This window comes from Notolepis coatsorum (assembly GCF_963971535.1).
Source record: "Notolepis coatsorum genome assembly, chromosome: 4".
Lineage (NCBI taxonomy): Eukaryota > Metazoa > Chordata > Actinopteri > Aulopiformes > Paralepididae > Notolepis > Notolepis coatsorum.
Window position 1 is genome coordinate 24,398,611 of NC_140168.1, and position 16,409 is coordinate 24,415,019.

General features: G+C 46.2%; 1 protein-coding gene across 1 annotated transcript in view; it reads left to right on the forward strand.

Annotated features, from left to right (window-relative positions):
• The window catches only part of macf1a (microtubule actin crosslinking factor 1a), a gene marked incomplete at its 5' end in the record, with an annotated part of 316,154 nt that overhangs the window by 133,464 nt on the left and 166,281 nt on the right, over positions 1-16,409 (forward strand).

Below are 16,409 nucleotides of genomic sequence, written 5' to 3' on the forward strand. Positions count from 1 at the left end.
CAGATGGACAAAAATAGTGTTCATTTTGGAAGCCCCTCGCTATAACGAGCTCTGGACCAGGAGAATAACTGTGGTTTCTCTTCCTGGAAGCTGGAAGCGGAGACGCTCCACAGTGTTGCAGGGTGACTCAACTGTTCCAACGTCATTTTACGGTTTGAAAACGGGTTGAGCATGGCAGTCGGAGAACAGATTAGTCAGCATTATTATTATTATTCCCAGGGTACAGTAGCAGGCCTGGCGGCGGTAAATCAATAGCGCCAGAGTAGAATTCATAAACAAGAGATTGGTTGTGATATTTCCGGTCGTTATGAATGAATATTCAGGAGGAACAGCCTATATTCTCAAGGACCTCAGGAGGAACTGAGTCTGTATTCTCAAGGACCTCAGGAGGAACTGAGTCTGTATTCTCAAGGACCTCAGGAGGAACTGAGTCTGTATTCTCAAGGACCTCAGGAGAAACTGAGCGTGTATTCTCAAGGACCTCAGGAGGAACTGAGTCTGTATTCTCAAGGACCTCAGGAGGAACTGAGTCTGTATTCTCAAGGACCTCAGGAGGAACCGAGTCTGTATTCTCAAGGACCTCAGGAGGAACTGAGTCTGTATTCTCAAGGACCTCAGGAGGAACCGAGTCTGTATTCTCAAGGACCTCAGGAGGAACTGAGTCTGTATTCTCAAGGACCTCAGGAGGAACTGAGTCTGTATTCTCAAGGACCTCAGTGGGAACTGAGCGTGTATTCTCAAGGACCTCAGGAGGAACTGAGTCTGTATTCTCAAGGACCTCAGGGGAAACTGAGTCTGTATTCTCAAGGACCTCAGGAGGAACTGAGTCTGTATTCTCAAGGACCTCAGGAGGAACTGAGTCTGTATTCTCAAGGACCTCAGGAGGAACTGAGTCTGTATTCTCAAGGACCTCAGTGGGAACTGAGCGTGTATTCTCAAGGACCTCAGGGGGAACTGAGTCTGTATTCTCAAGGACCTCAGGGGGAACTGAGCGTGTATTCTCAAGGACCTCAGGGGGAACTGAGTCTGTATTCTCAAGGACCTCAGGAGGAACTGAGTCTGTATTCTCAAGGACCTCAGGAGGAACTGAGTCTGTATTCTCAAGGACCTCAGGAGGAACTGAGTCTGTATTCTCAAGGACCTCAGGGGGAACTGAGCCTGTATTCTCAAGGACCTCAGGAGGAACTGAGTCTGTATTCTCAAGGACCTCAGGAAGAACTAAGTCTGTATTCTCAAGGACCTCAGGAGGAACTGAGCATGTATTCTCAAGGACCTCAGGAGGAACTGAGCATGTATTCTCAAGGACCTCAGGAGGAACTGAGCATGTATTCTCAAGGACCTCAGGAGGAGGGCAATGCTGACCCGACATCAGGTTATCTAGCTTCCCTATATCAGAAGCTAGATGCGTATGAGCCAATCACTGGGATTCGTCAGACGTCTCAGATTAGGTAACCTCATTGAATCCCAGTTTTATCTCCTCCGTGAGATAAAGCCTGGTAAAGAACTACGGCCGAAAGTGTGTATGGGGTAGAATTTCCGGTGTATGTACTTCCCCTGGAAGCTGCCTCCAAACGGACCAAACTTTTCCCGAATCCTGTCGGCAAACAAGCTAGAACGTCCCGGTCATGTAGTAAATTATTCAGGCAAAGCCGTTGCAGTGGCTTAAACGAGGAAATGTTGTGCACTTCACACCTTTCTACAATTGTTTTGTCGAAACCGGAAAGCCTGTAGCCTGTACTTCCTGTACTTCCGTTTACACACTTTAGGAGGCATATCTTTACCAGCCTACAGATTAGTATAGCTGCTCTGGGAGCAGTTTTGGTTTTCAGGTTATTATGAACAAGAAAGGAAGAGAGCAGGGTTCCTTAGAACTGAAGGGCCAAGGGCCTACGAACAAAATGGATAGTGGACCAATAAATGTGACATTGACAAAAAAATAAATAACAGCGTCTTAGGTCCTACGTCAAGGTATTCTTAATCATTTTATGATTTTATGAGTTTTTTTCAAAATCATTCCTCAAATATAACTGAACCGCATCAAAGCAGACCAAACAGAATATGCGATCACACTCTGGAACCCTTCAGAGGGCCCAAAGGAATGACGCGAGAACCCATATTTGGCCCGCGGGGCCTTACTTTGGCCAGCGCTGGTCAGGAGGAGCTGGTCTGCCGAACCGGGACCAGCGCTGCCACCAGACCTGGTTCTCCAGCAGAATGTCTGCGACTCTGCGTCTTAACCCTTTCACTACCACACTACAGAAGGTTAACATTTCACTACCACACTACAGACGGTTAACCTTTCACTACCACACTACAGACGGTTAACATTTCACTACCACACTACAGACGGTTAACCTTTCACTACCACACTACAGAAGGTTAACCTTTCACTACCACACTACAGAAGGTTAACCTTTCACTACCACACTACAGACGGTTAACCCTTTAACTACCACACTACAGACGGTTAACCTTTCACTACCACACTACAGACGGTTAACCTTTCACTACCACACTACAGAAGGTTAACCTTTCACTACCACACTACAGACGGTTAACCCTTTAACTACCACACTACAGACGGTTAACCTTTCACTACCACACTACAGACGGTTAACCCCTTCACTACCACACTGCAGGTTAACCTTTCACTACCACACTACAGAAGGTTAACCTTTCACTACCACACTACAGACGGTTAACTCTTTCACTACCACACTACAGACAGTTAACTCTTTCACTACCACACTACAGACGGTTAACTCTTTCACTACCACACTACAGACGGTTAACTCTTCCATTACCACACTACAGAAGGTTAACCTTTCACTACCACACTACAGACGGTTAACTCTTTCACTACCACACTACAGACGGTTAACTCTTCCATTACCACACTACAGAAGGTTAACCTTTCACTACCACACTACAGAAGGTTAACCTTTCACTACCACACTACAGACGGTTAACCCTTTCACTACCACACGACAGACGGTTAACCCTTTCACTACCACACTAGACGGTTAACCTTTTCACTACCACACTACAGACGGTTAACCTTTCACTACGACACTACAGATGGTTAACCTTTCACTACCACACTACAGAGGGTTAACCCTTTCACTACAGAAGGTTAACCCTTTCACTACCACACTACAGAAGGTTAACCTTTCACTACCACACTACAGACGGTTAACCCCTTCACTACCACACTACAGAAGGTTAACCCCTTCACTACCACACTAGACGGTTAACCGTCTGTAGTGTGGTAGTGAAAGGTTAACCTTCTGTAGGTGTGGTAGTGAAGGGGTTAATAGATCATTCTCAATATCAGCTCTCGCAGGAGTAAACGTCTCTAGGGCGCAGACAGTATATCACTTGTCGAAGGAGAGCGATTAGTGCTCCCGGGTCCTCAACTGTGAAGATTCAACTGGGATTGTGAGCGACAAATGGCACTTTAATAGGGAGCTATCAGACCCATTTGCTACAGCCTTCGAAATGGACTGTGATTTAGCTCACAGTCACACACACCCTGGCTCTCTGTGATGTGAGATAGAGAAAGAAAGAGAGAGAGCATGAGAGAAAGAGAGAGCAAGGGAGAGCATGTGAGAGAGAGAGAGAGAGAGAGAGAGAGAGAGAGAGAGAGAGAGAGAGAGAGAGAGAGAGAGAGAGAGAGAGAGAGAGAAAAAGGGAGCATGAGAGAGAGAGAGACCACACAAGAGAGTGTGTGAGAGAGAGAGAGAGAGGATGTGATGGGACGTCCCACCCTCACCCTGGGCTGTATAACACAGCGATTACCAAAGCAGTTATTTGGAATATCACTGTGGCCGGTGGGTATAGAGGCAGCGCTCTCACTCTCACACATCGAGGACGTATAGCCGACACACTTTAAAGAACCGTGAGCCACACATCGGTACAAACTACAAACCACCACGTGTCACAAAAAAATTGCCTGAAAACACTGCAATGTGAGTGTGTGCGAGGAGCCGGAACGCTTTGTTTTCAGGTGTGGTTTTACTAGGATGACTTTGCTCTCGGCTCCCGTCGCGTGTCATTTTGAATGCATTCGGTCGAGGACAACACCAGGGCCTGTAGTGATGATGATGTGTTGCTACAGCAGAAGACGCCCCTTGTTGTAATAATGTCCCTGGACAGATTCCCTCCTCTGTGGTGGTGGTGAGCCTTGTTGTTGTTCAGATACCTGCAGCTTGTAGGACAGTCAAACAACTGCTAATTGCTCATTACTAGGATATATCTCTCTCTTTCTCTCACACACACTTGCTGGGTACACACACGAGCAAGTGCATTACACACATGCTCTCTCTCTCCCTCTCTCTCTCACACACACACAGTCTTCCAAACCCCAAGGAGTCTGGTTTCATTAGAATAATCAATAATTAAAGGCCCCCTCTTTTCATCAATGCCAGCACCACAGATGTGACCCCAGTCGATTGGCTGTCGGCTGTGGCAACCCCCCCCCCCCCCCTCCCTCTCTCTCTCACACACACACACACACACCACGGTCAATTTCTGTGGAGGCATTCATTTTTAAAGCCCCTGTCAGTGGGATTATAAAACATCAAGTTGCAATGCTGGTGGTGGTGGTATTGCTGCTGTTTTGAGAAGGTAACAATGAAAGACAGAGAGAGAGAGAGAGAGAGAGAGAGAGAGAGAGAGAGAGAGAGTGAGAGAGACTTTCTGCAGTGGCTTGCTGTGTTCTTCCACCAAAGAAGTTTAGGCATTTATTTATTTATTATTACAAACCAAGCTTTTCATCACCTAGGCGGCTACAAATGAGTGTGTTCGTGTTTACCAGACATGGGGCAAACATGGTGCCATGTGAGGAAAATTCCACCACGACGTTGACTCTCTATGGGACTTCACTTCATAACAGCTTCCTTTGACGTCTGCGATTCGAGCAGGGAGGGGAACGCAGCCACTTCAGCCAAATGCAACACAGACAGGTAGCCTTTTTTGTATCCCAAATGTAAACAATGAAACAGTCCAGGTGATGATGACATTTGGGAAACTATACGCTCTTGTCTTGCCAGAGATCAAGTCACACACACACACACACACACACGATGCCCCCCCCCCCCCCCCAGTCCCCCCCAGTCCCCCCCCCCCCCCCCCCCCCCCCCCCCAGTCTCTCCCCTTCCTTTAGTGAGTCGTTTTCATTTACCTTTATATCGCTCCAGGACATCCTCGTATGCCTGGGCGAACTCCTTCTCCTGAGAATGGTTGGTCGGCTGCAGACCCGGTATGAAGCCGGCCATGGTCGCTCGGTCCCCGGCGTCGGAGCACCGCAGGGATCCGCAGTGAAGTGAGATCCAGGACGCGCTGCCTGGGAGTCAGAGCCCTCCTCCTCCTCGCCGACACCGCAGCTGTCAAAGTCCGCGTCGCCCCCTCTCTCTCTCTGTCTGTCTGTCTGTCTGTCTGTCTGTCTGTCTGTCTGTCTCTCTCTCTCTCTCTCTCTCTCTCTCTCTCTCTCTGTGTCTCTCTTCAAAGGATCCTCGGAGCGGATATTATGAATAATGTGTTACATTGATGCAGAAGTGTAGCAGCTCCCTTGACAAGTAAGTAAGGCCCACGTTAGATAATAACCCTGGCTGGGTATATGGAAATATCTACCCTAAAAAGAAAGACACAACAAAGCGTCGGCCTTGTCCGACCGAGGAGTAAGTATGCAAATATATATATTATCTATCGTTATGTTATAAAATAAACGTGTCGGCTACATTGAGCAAAGGTTAAATATTATGCTATCTGTCCATTATTGCCTTGTTGTTCCAGGCGCATCCCGATCATCCAGTCCCTATAATAATATCATTATCCACCCGGCAGAAAGCAATAGCGCGTCCCTCCAGTGCGCGTCCCTCCAAGGGGCAGTGGGTTGTGGGCTGGCTCCTCCTGGGATCAGTTAGCGGAGCTCCAAGCGAAATACTATCCGGTTACCGGCGTCCTGTATATCAATCCCACCCTTTATCATCGGCGTTGTCGTCTAGATTGGCTCGAAGCCGCCTTCAGAATCCGAGCATGCTTCTTATTCCCGTGCGCAATGGCCGCTTCTATTCAAGGCACGGCTTTTGGTTGCAATGCATGCCTCTCTCTCTCTCCCCCTCTTGCGCTCAGGTTTCTCTATTCTCCCTGCAGTGGTTGTCATCCATCCCTCTCTCTGTCGGCCGAGCCAGAAACCTCCACCACCAGAGGAAATTCATGGATCTGTGTGTTAGGTCTGACTGAGAGAGAGAGGGAGGGAGATAGAGGGGCGGCGGGGGGGGGCAATCGATGGCTGCCGCGGTGCTGTGCGTAAAAAGTGGAGTTGTAGCGCCTCTTGGTGGCATCCCGGGCCCGGTGATACACCACCACCACCATGGCGTGTCCCGTAAGCTGATTTGGCAGAGCTTTTTTAGTTCTGGACGGGGAACAGGTTGAACAAATGGAACAGCCTGCCATCTCTAGGCTGAGGGATGGAACTGCACAGTACTCCCATGCAGATCAGGGTGGCTTTTTAAAAAGCAATCTTCTAAATCCTTGTGGAAGCACAATCATCATCTGCCTCTAAGCTACCGAGCAAATAATAGGGAATGTATTCTCATCCTGGGTCAAAACATAGGCCTATAGCTACTGGTCTTGTCATGTAGTGGAGGCCCAATGCGAACAGGCCACTAACCCGTGGCCATGGTTTAAAATCCTACATCAAGACTCCTGTGTGTTCATTTAATGTCCCTGACCGACACTCCTGTGCAGAATGTGTTAATTGAATCTCCAAACTACCCCGTACACTCTGCCTAGTAGGCTGCGCAGAGAGCAACAGTGTTGGCAGATAAGAAATAAATGGTGCCAAAAGTAAAAGCTCACTTGTAGGGAAATCGGACTATATTGAACAGAAACACAGACGTCAATAGATAATCAATAGAAAATGATAACTCACAACATGTGAAGCAGCGTTATTGAAATGGTCCCGACTGTGATCTCAATCCCAGAGAGAGATATAAAGGGGCGCAGAGAAAGCATCGCTGCAGGATGTCAAACCCACTCAAAACAACACGTCCCCAACAGTAACGCATGCTGTGTAGGTGCTGCTCGATTATGGCAAAAACCATAATCACCATGATTATTATTAAACACCATTACTTATTGATTTGAGAACATCATATGACAACGACTGAATTTGTTTTACAATTGTTTCTTCTCGACCAAAGGCTGCCTTTCTGTCATCTTCTTCTACAAGTTAACAAAGACGTTTTTTTTTTTATCCACTTTTTCTCCTTATTTTTCTCCCATCCCAATTTCGTATTGCCAATTCTCCCCTCCCCTGTCTTGAACGTTGCTAGACTATGCCCCCCACTGGTCGGTTGTAGTGAGGATAGAAGCCTTGCATCACGTGTCCCCTCCGGTACACGAGGAGGCAGCCTGTCGCATCTTTTCACCAGACAGCGCAGACTCTCAGTGGCGAGGAGTAACGCGTGGGAGGCTCACGCTGCCCCCGTCACTTCCTGTCTCTGCTGTGCAGGCGTCACCCAACCGACCTGTAGGAGTCACTGTCCACACAACGTCCAATCCCCACCCATCGACTTCCACCCGCTGGCTCTGCCAAATGAGCCAGTAGGACGGCCGGTCCAAGTCGAAGGCAATGCTGAGACTGGGATTCGATACCGGAGTCTCTTGCATTGGTGACAAGCGCAATCTCCGCTACGCCACCCAGCCGCCTTGTTAACAAAGACGTTTCAAAATAACCCGGCGTGGCTCCCTCCTCCCTCTCAACACCAGCTGAAACTACTGCTTGGGCGTGAGGAGGGGCGCAGTGCACCGCTGTGAGGGAAGGGGGCGCCGCACACCAGACAAAAAACCAGCGACACAATAATCGCTTTATCTCGATTCTCTTATCTTCATGATCGTAGGAAGACAAAATTGTAATTGAGATTGAAACTCGATTAACCCTTTCACTGCCACACGGCAGCCGGTTAACCCTTTCACTGTGACAATACAGAAGGTTAGCCCTTTACTATCACACAACCGACGGCGATGCTCCATCATTAGCATCATTAGCTCCGCATTTGCGGAGCTAATGATGCTAATGATGGAGCATCGCCGTCGGTTGTGTGATAGTAAAGGGCTGACCTTCTGTCGTGTGGCAGTGAAAGGGTTAATCACCCGGCCCTAGGAACACGTTCAATGACAAGTGACAACATTCAAATCCACGCGTGCCGTGAACTTTCAAACCCAAACTACATGTTTCAAGGTATAATCCCTGCCTTCAGCGCTGTTCCGCTCTTTGCCGTCTTGCTGTTACCTTCTGTAGTGTGTGGCAGTGAAAGGGTTAAACCGTCTGCAGTGTGGTAGTTGAAAGGGTTAAACCTTCCGCAGTGTGGTAGTGAAAGGGTTAAACCTTCCGTAGTGTGGTTGTGAAGGGGTTAACCCCTTGTTGTCGTGTGGCAGTGAAAGGGTTAACCTTCTGTCTATTGTCACGGTGAAAGGGTTAACCCTTTTGGTAGTGTGTGGTAGTGAAAGGGTTAAACCAGCACTGCTTTCTCATTGTCCAAAGAGGGATCATTAACCTGAAGAGGAGCCGTGTCTGGACTCAGGTACACAAGCCCCTACGGGCCATTCAGCTGCCACATCAATACGACCTCCGTTATCCTACACTATGGCTAGAGAGGACATTTTGCACACTACCCTGCTGTGGCATGAAAAACCTACAGACGTGAACTCGTAACAAACTGGATTCCACCTGGCCTCACACGCTTCCAGCCAAAGGTGATATATAGGACTCAGAGAGGGCTACTGTACAATACATTCACAGAGTCTCTCTCTGTCTCTCTCTCTCTCTCTCTCTCTCTCCCGCTCTCTCTCTCTCTCTACGTACTTCTTATATTCACCATGTACTTCTTATATACACCACATTCTTCCACAGCGGAGCTTGTAACATCCATCATTTTATATAATAGGCATAGAGACAAACCAAGTGTATCCAGTGTCTGCGGTATATAGCCACAGGCAAGGAAGTGGTAGAGTGAGGGGTCTTCCCAGTTCCCACAACAACAACAATATAGTGTGAAACCTGTATGTCCCCACCTAGTGGCCGAGGGGCCGTACTGCAGTTAACTGACTGACCCTGGTTTAGGGAGAGGCACCGACTGACAAAACACCATGAAAACAGTTCTGTCACCTTTTTATTCTCTCATTCTCTCTCTCTTTACCACCCTCTCTCTCTATCTCACACACACATACACACTCCATCACTCACTCACTCTCTCTCTCTCTCTCACATACACATCCCTCCCCTCTTTGGACTGGATTTTATATAGTGCTTTTATCCAAAGCACTTCACAACGGTGTGTGTGTGTGTGTGTGTGTGTGTGTGTGTGTGTGTGTGTGTGTGTGTGTGTGTGTGTGTGTGTGTGTGTGTGTGTGTGTGTGTGTGTGTGTGTGTGTGTGTGTGTGTGTGTGTGTGTGTGTGTGTGTGTGTGTGTGTGTGTGTGTGTGTGTGTGTGTGTGTGTGTGTGTGTGTGTGTGTGTGTGTGTGTGTGTGTGTGTGTGTGTGTGTGTGTGTGTGTGTGTGTGTGTGTGTGTGTGTGTGTGTGTGTGTGTGTGCTGTCATGCTGGGTCCAGCTGTGGTATGAAACTGTGTGTTTACGGGCCAAGCAGACACATAAGACACACACAGCAACACATCAACATCACCAGCGTTTTAACGAGCGCACAGCTATGCTTTTAAGTTGAAGACACAACAGACTGCTGACACTACCCACGAATATCACACAAGGAAGAGCCTTTTGATGACTAAAATAGCATACAGCGTTCGTAGCACACAAAAGCAAATAAAAACAAGGTCTGTTTAACGCCATTGAATCTCTAACACCGATTTAGACTCTATAAGTAGCTAACGCCGTAACAAGAGTATCAAAACATAAGCTTGAGTTAAATCCACAGAGAGTAAGGGCGGCTAAGTGGTGCAGTGGGCAAGGCGCTCGCCACTAACGCAGGAGATGCTGGATTCGAGCCCAGCTCTCTGCGTTGCTTCCCGGCTTGGCTGGTCATTCATACTAATACAATTGGCAGTGTTAGGAGGTGGGGAAGCCGGTGGGTGGGGATCGGACGTTGTGGACAGCGACTCCTACAGGTCGGTTGGTGTGCCTGTACAGCAGAATCAGGAAGCATCGGGGGCAGCGTGAGCCTCCCACGCAGACCCTCGCCGCTGAGAGATCGCGCTGTACAGGTGAAAATATGCGACGGCTGCCTCCTCGTGTACCGGAGGGGACACGTGATGCAAGGCTTGGTCCACATTGCAGCCGACCAGTGGGAGGCATGGTCTAGCAACGTTCGAGACAGGGGAGGAGAGAATTGGATAATACGAAATTGGGATGGGAGAAAAATAGAAAATGGGGAGAAAAAGTAGAAAAAAAATTATAATCCACAGAGTGACTACAGTATGATTCAGATTCAGATTCAGAGTTTTATTTGCCACATGATGGAAGCAATACAATCATAGAGTTTTCATACAAAATCATAAATACCATACCATGGGCAAAAGGAGCAGGAAGAAGAAGAATTCTTATAGTTACCTGCCCCCTATTCCTAAACTAAAGTATTACTTGATGGTCGACGTACAACCTAATTTACACAAAATAATAATTTATACCATTATACAACCTGCTGTGCCCGTGTTCAGAAACATTAGATTCGCTTGAAATGTATTGTCATCATAGAGCACAGGTACAGTACAACGAAAATAAGTTTGCCATCCAACCAGAGTGCAAATGTAACAGTAAAGTGCAATAGTAATATACAATGTACAGGTACAGGTGATTAAACTGGGTATAAAATATATAAATTAATGGGGCGGCTACGTGGCGTAGTGGGCAAGGCGCTCGCCACAAATGCGGAGACGCTGGGCTCGCCTGTTCAAGCCCAGCGCTCCACATTGCTTTCAGTTTAGCTGGTCGTTCATACTAATACACATTGGCCGTATTAGGGGGTGGGAAACTGATGGGTGGGGATCGGGCGTTGTGGACAGCGACTCCTACATGTCGGTTGGTGCGCCTGCGCAGTAGAATCAGGAAGTGTCGGGGGCAGCGTGAGCCTCCCACGCGTTACTCCTCGCCACTGAGAGATCGAGCTGCGCAGGTGAAAAGATGCGACTGCTGTTACTTCAAGTACCGGAGGGGACTTGTGCTATGTATGACTTAGTCCACATTGCAGCCGGCTTGTGGGAGGCAAGAAACAGCGTTCGTGACAGGGGAGGGTTGAATTGGATGATACGAAATTGGGATGGGAGAAAAATATAGAAAAATGGGAGAAAAAGTGGATCAAAAAAATATATATATATAAATTAATACGACTGAGTAATAGTGCTAATCAGATGTATGTACAGAGTTGTAGTATTAATGTACAGTTATACAGGTATAAAGACACTATGGTACTAAGTCATACTGGCCAGCAGAGAGTAGGTAAAGGATATATGTACGGATATAGATATAGTATCTACAGATTTAAAAAGGATTATATGCAGGTATATGTACAGACAGATGTAGATAGATATATATACAGTAATAAGAAATATATATATACCGTATATACAGCACTATTGTACATGCTATCATACATAGTTATATGGGTTATATGCAGGTGTATAAGTAGGTATATTCAGACAGATATGTATATATATATATATATACACACATATACTGTATAGGGCTGTCCCCGACTAAGGATTTGGATGGTCGACTATGATTGGCCAAAATTTGCCGTTAGTCAACTATTGCTAAAAAAAAATAAAAAATAAAAAATAAAAGTATAATACATTTTTTATTTTATTTTATTTTCTATCATTCCATTTGGGCTGTGGGGGGTGCTTAATGTCTGAAGGAGTCGACTGAAGGCTTCTTGTCCTCTGCAAAAGCATGCAATTGGTCCACTGATGGATACATCTTGATATTTGTCTAGTCTAGTGTTCATTAGATGGGTGAAATCCTCTTTCAGTGCCTCTGTGCCTGTTTTCGTAGGCAGTTAGCCTCTGGTATGCGTGCCATTAGCGTTAGCCACGCTTCTAGGCCTCTTTTCTTTTGGAAAGAATGATAAAAAAAATATATATATATATAAATATATATATATATATATATATATATATATATATATATATATTTTTTTATATTCGACTAAGAGGTTGGCCAGTCGACTACGGCTCCTTTAGACCGATTAGTCGACTAATCGACTAATAGGGGTCAGCCCTAATACTGTATATTAAGTATACTGTAAATATACATATATAAATGTATATACACGGTATATACAGCACTATTGTACATGCTGCTATCATACAGTTAGCGTTAGAGTTTGTACTTTTAACCCGCTGTCTGTGCGGGCACACAACTGGATTAATCTATTCAGAATGAGTATGTGTGACCTTTTGATTCTATTGGTCGACAATAACTCCAGTAGGTGACTCTGTGTGTGTGTCTGTGTTCCACTTCCCATTGTGCTGCAGGGTTTTGTCTTTAACCTCCCTTTTTGGGGGGAAAAGGACAGTATGTGACTTGAGAACAGCAACAGTACTGCACAGTACTGGCTTATTTACATTTTAGGGAACTTTATACTTTTACTCCACTACATTTAAAAGGAAATATTGTACTTTTTACTCCACTACATTTATCTGAACCCATCAGTTACTAGTTACTTTGAAGAAAAAGATTTTGCTTAAAAAATGTATGAAGATTATATACTTTCACATCTGAAGCCTGTCAACTTCAAGATGACGTAATCTTATCGCGTGTTGTCATGTTTGTTTACTGTATGTGTTTGTTTAAAAAAATAAAATACAAAAAAAGATGACGTAATCAGAGCAGCATAACTGGACAACCCTTTCACTGCGACAATACACAGAAGGTTAACCCTTTCACTGCCACGCGACAGCTGGTTAACCCTTTCACTGCCACACGACAGAAGGTTAACCCTTTACTTTTTTGATTAACTTTTTCTCCTTATTTTTCAATTTTTCTCCCATCCCAATTTCGTATTGCCAATTCTCCCCTCCCCTGTCTTGAACGTTGCTAGACTATGCCCCCCACTGGTCGGCTGTAGTGAGGATAGAAGCCTTGCATCACGTGTCCCCTCCGGTACACGAGGAGGCAGCCTGTCACATCTTTTCACCAGACAGCGCAGACTCTCAGTGGCGAGGAGTAACGCGTGGGAGGCTCACGCTGCCCCCGATACTTCCTGTCTCTGCTGTGCAGGCGTCACCCAACCGACCTGTAGGAGTCGCTGTCCACAACGTCCAATCCCCACCCATCGACTTCCACCCGCTACCTCTGCCAATTGAGATAGTATGACGACTGGTCCAAGCCGCAGGCAATGCTGACACCGGGATTCAAGACCGGTTGTGCGATAGTAAAGGGTTAACCTTCTGTAGTGTGGCAGTGAAAGGGTTAACATCACTTTTAATCAGAGCAGCATAACTGGACCACATACCACTTCAACATAACCTTCAGAGGTCAATAGATCGAGGATCGAATGCTACCAAGCACTGGGATACACAAACATCATGTAGAATGCATAGACTTTTACTTTAGATACTTAAGTACATTCAATAGCAAATACTTCCCTACTTTTACTTAAGTAGAATTTGAATGGAGGACTTTTTCTTTTACCAGAGTATTAATTTATCCGGCTATTTCTACATTTACTTAAGTAAAGGAAGGAACGGTGTACTTCTTCCACCACTGCCCGGCGTGTGACTCTCGGTTTGTCCCGTCTGAATCTCATTAAAGCTAGTGAGGTAGGCTTCCCCCTGCTACCGTTTGAGAATAGGACCATTGTCTTCCCAATGTCAGGGTGGGACATTAAGGCCTGCCAGCCAAATGCCGGTACAACTTTCGTCATCGGGGTCGCTGAGTTAATCTACTCTACAGGACACTTGGGAGCGTGTGAAAAATCGCACACTTTTCTATTCAAAAGTGGCGGTGGATTGATGAATGCGCCCAGCGGATCTAGTCGATGTGTTAAAGAGATGTGCTCTAGTCTCTCCCCAGGCCCTCTGGTAGTGTGTGTTTTATGTAACGCACTGACCAGACACAACTGACCTCCACTATGGAATTCAGACTCCTAATCTAGTTGAAATAACACATCCTCTCTCTCTCTCTCTCTCTCTCTCTCTCTCACTACCTCCCACTGCCTTCTCTTTTTCTAAAGTCTCTCTCTCTCTCCACCCCCCCCCTCTCTCTCTTCTCAGACTACCCTCCCACCCACTGCCTTCTCTTTTTCTAAGTCTCTCATCACATCGCTCCTCTCTCTCCACCCCTCTCTTTTGAACCATGGCCCCCCTTTTTTTATTCTCTCCATTTTCTCCCCCTCCTCATTCCTCTTTATATTCAGTCCATCTTTCACTCGACCTTTCCCTCTGTATGTTCCCAACAAACAGCTCCTCTTTCTCCACATTAACATTCTAAAGCGTCCGCTTTCCCCTCTGTGCTTGCTATTTACTTCAGCTTCTTGTTTTATTTCTACTGTCAGTGTGTGTGTGTGTGTGTGTGTGTGTGTGTGTGTGTGTGTGTGTGTGTGTGAGTGTGTGTGTGTGTCCCAACCGATCCCCTTCTCCTTCGTAGTCATGGGAACAGGGAGGGGGGGGGGGGGGGGTGGGGGTAGACCACGTCACCATGGCAATGGCGGATAGCTGGACCCCAGGCAGAGGCGTCCTTTCACGCTGCCAGGAGATAAATGTTTGCATTGGAGCTCCGGCAGGCAGCGGGTGTGGACCGCCTCAGTTACATGCAGGCAGAGACGTCTGGGGGGGTCCTAGTGTGTACATCCATAAATTGCCATCATCACCGCTTCATTCACACACACACACACACACACACACACACACACACACACACCACACACGCACATGCACACGCACACGCACCACACAGACGCAAACACACAGATGATCATAGTACACACCCAGCCGATGTAGGAAAATGTTTCTCCACGACCACCTACAAATCATTCATAATTGAATCACATTAATCCGACGAAGTGCCCAGAAATGCTGTTGGAAAAACAAGACTTTTAAATTTACCATTTGGTCCAAAAGAAACACATACCATCCACCATGTGATCTTAAATTAATCCAATTCCCACATTCCACCCAATGAATGGAATTCAGGTCAACGTAAACATACAGTATAATGCGACGGTATTCCCCCCCCACCCCCAACCCCATCCACCCAACCACCTCCAATGTACAGTCCCCCCCCCCCCCACCCCTACCAAACAGTTTCTTCGTCAAATGTATATACTCTCTTTTTTTAGACTATTTTTGTATCACAAACAGTGCTGTATTTGTAAATCTGGTATGTCATAAATGTATAGATGTAGCAGTACTGTCTATCTGTATGTCATGTATGTCATATATGTTATGATGAATTGAAAATGGGGGACCCTGATGTAAACAAGACGAAAGTCTTTCTCTGGTCTGCATCCCCTTAACAATTGTGTGTATTGAGCTGTACTGTATTGTACCCATTCTGCAATCTGTTAATACAATTTTCAATCAATCAATCAATCACGTATTCTGTCAAATGCAGTCATGGTGCCATGACTAAACATAAATGTAAATGTAAAATTACTATTCAATAGTCACAGGGAACTATTCGATTACTAATTGAAAATCCCCCCACCCACCCACGTTAACCGTTAACATATTTGTTTTTACTTAATAGTGAACGTGACATAAAGTTACATTGTTGACGAATGTTACATTGTTGATGCTTGAAATGTCTGAGCTTCCACGTTAACATATGGTTTTGCTTTTACTTAAAGGGGCTATGCGTTATAAATGTCATTTTTCAGTCTCTAGCATTGTATTATAGTAATAGGAGTTCGTATCAATGTGTTTTTGGGCCTAAATACTATATTGACGAATTCCTCAGCTACAGCCCATCCCCTGTTTGCCTCTAGTAAATCAGGTCATGTTGATTTGACGAGCTGGGCAACGTCACAGGGCGCTGTTTATAGCGCAAGGTGATGTGATTGGCTGTGTGGTTTTACCTAATGCCCGCCTCCATTCTTGGTACCTGGAGCCGATACAACCTGGAAACAGAAATTGCCGTCACTCGCCTCAATTTCACGATGAGCAGCAAACCCTGCAGATGTAATGTTCCTGGTTGTAGAGCTACCGAGAAGTCTTTGCACAGTTTCCCCGTTGATGCCGAACTTCGCCAACAATGGAACAAGTTCCTTTTTGGTGACCCTCCAAGTTCCGTTGCAACGTCTAATACTCGGGTTTGTACTGCACATTTCTCCGCCGACGACGTCACCAATCAAGGTATTTTTGATGCTGGAGTGGTCTCCATGTTGGTGCTAACCAAAAGAGCTGTGCCTTCAATACGCGACCCGACACAAGAAATAGTAAGTAGATATGTCGT